The sequence below is a fragment of the Elephantulus edwardii genome, unplaced genomic scaffold, assembly GCF_000299155.1.
Source record: "Elephantulus edwardii isolate Elephantulus edwardi_28Jun2011 unplaced genomic scaffold, EleEdw1.0 scaffold00247, whole genome shotgun sequence".
Classification (NCBI taxonomy): domain Eukaryota; kingdom Metazoa; phylum Chordata; class Mammalia; order Macroscelidea; family Macroscelididae; genus Elephantulus; species Elephantulus edwardii.
Window position 1 is genome coordinate 4,173,369 of NW_006399997.1, and position 2,370 is coordinate 4,175,738.

Genomic DNA, 2,370 nt, shown 5'->3' on the forward strand with positions numbered 1-2,370 from the left:
TTTCCAAATTGTCTGCCTAGTTTCTTAGTCTTTACACTTATTCTTAGCTCTGGTATCCTTAAGCTGGTTATTCATGGTGTCCTTCTAGTCTAGATATGTCTGTGTGTAAGCTTTTACACATGTATTATTTATACTACGTAAAATATAAACAACAATTTCATGTAGTTTTTTTTAATTCATGATTATCAGAGTAAGACAATTTAACAAAATTATAGCCTTAGAATTAGGAAACATAAGAGAAATGGAAAAAAATTATTGGTGGATATTATACTCACAGGTACACTTCAAGCTTACAAAAACATACTTCCAGAAACTAGTAAAATGTAGTGATACCTTATTCTTTAGTAGTTTATTTGTCCCTTAACTGGACTTCACATTCATTTTTAGGTAAAAAGATTTTGTCCATTTAATGCCACTTGTTTTATGTTAACATAAATCGCAAAGTTTGTTTTTGAAATGTGATTAATCTAATCATGTTGAAAGGAACACTTAAAGAATATTAAAACTAAGTATAAATTCTCTCTGCATAATCGTACGTAGATTTCAGAAAAGAAACAAATTTGCATTATATTGCAATTACAAATGGATTGCTAATGGATTTCAACATTTTCAATTTGTTCTACAGCATTTGTGACATATGTCTCATAGCTTACAATTATGTTTTGTGTATTCCTCAAGTTAAAAATTGTCAAAAAGAAATCAATGCCATGTTTCATTGGTAACTCCTTTTGCTTACTGGTTTGGGTGTGCTTTTTTCTTTTCTAGCAAATAATTCTTTTTTTAAAAAAATATTTTTTTATTCTTTTTTAACAAACGGCTCCAGGGTTAGGGGGCCAGGGGAAGGGGGAGGAGGGGAAGCAAGGCCCCAGCCCCACAACTCCTCCCCACCCATCCCATTCCCTCTTATATATATGTATAATCTATATACAAGCCCCGGGCGGTGGAGGGTGAGGGGCAAGGGGATCTTCCCCTCAGCGGGGTAGGGGCAACCCAGGTTCCTTGTCCCCTCGGGATCCAGTCTCTTCTGTCCTTCGAGAGGATCCTTTTCGAGAAGGTGGCCCTGTCCGTTCCCAAGGCTTTGGCATCCAGCGCAGGGCATCCGGAGGGGAGGCCTGCTGGTAGAGGTCAATGTGCTGGGTGCGGAAGACTCCACTGTCATTGGAAGGTGGGGCGTTTAGGCGGGAATTGAGGCCAGAGAAAGACCTTCCAGCTGAGGGAGTACGTGACAACCCAGGACCACCAAGATTGTTGCTGAGTTTTTGATAATCCTGAAATGGCTTTATTTCCACTGGGTGCAGCTCTGCTCGCCCCAAATTAGGGGGGAAGGGTCTGGCGGGTGAAGGCAGAACCTGAGTAGCAGGAGCAGGTGGGGGTCGGACAGCCAGGCTGGGGGCTGCAGAGCGCAAATAATTCTTATAAAGTAATACTTGCAAGAATTAGAATATAAATTTCTGTACAATATTTACACTGTTCAAACTTCTGTTATGCTGGAAAAATATGGCCTATCTATTCTTGTGTGATTTGTGTTGCTGTTATGTGTAATCAAGTCAATTACTACTCATAGCAACACTATGAAGAATAGCGCTGAAACTTTCCGCATCCTAAACTAACCTCACTGTCTCTGACACACCTGTCCTTATTGTCACAGTCACTGTATCAATTCATCTGATCCACTGTTTTCCTTTCCTGCACTGATCAACCTTTCTAAGTGCAATATCCTTCTCCAGTGATTGGTCCCTTCAAGCAAAATGCCAGAAAAAATGTGAGACAGAGTTTCAAACTCCTTGCCTCCAAGTTGCAAATTGGTTTTACTCTGTCTGGGACAGAACTATTCACTTGGCAGTCCACGATGTGTGCGATACTCTTGTCCAGCACAACAACTCAAAGACATCGATTCTTCTTCTGTCACGCTTGGTAATTGTCCAGCTCTCAGATGCATAACAAGCAATTGGAAAGACCATGGCCTGCATCAAACACGTTCTAGTCTCTAAAGTTACTCTTTAGCCCTCTGGAGAAGTCCCTGATAGCAGACTTTCCATTTAAACTCATCTTTTCATATCCTACCTTCTGGTGCTGAGAATGTTGATTGTGGATTAGCTAAAGATAAAATTGTTTTAAAAATTCATATTTTCTCTATGGTTCTGGAGGTGGTGTTGTTTTGGCAGACATGTTGTTGTTGTTGTTATGTGCCGTCGAGTCGTTTCCGACTCATAGCAACCCTATGCACAACAGCCCTAAACCCTGCTCTGTCCTGCTCCAAACCCACCGCCTCTTACAAACACCCATCCCGATTACCCCAGTCACCGAATCAATCCATCTCATAGAGGGTCTTCCCCTCCTGTGTTGTCCCTTCACCCTCCCAAGCATGAT

The 2,370-nt window shown here is 41.1% G+C and overlaps 1 pseudogene; it reads right to left on the reverse strand.

Annotated features, from left to right (window-relative positions):
* Positions 1-971: 971 nt before the first annotated feature.
* Positions 972-1,426, reverse strand: LOC102853831 (annotated as a pseudogene).
* Positions 1,427-2,370: the final 944 nt, after the last annotated feature.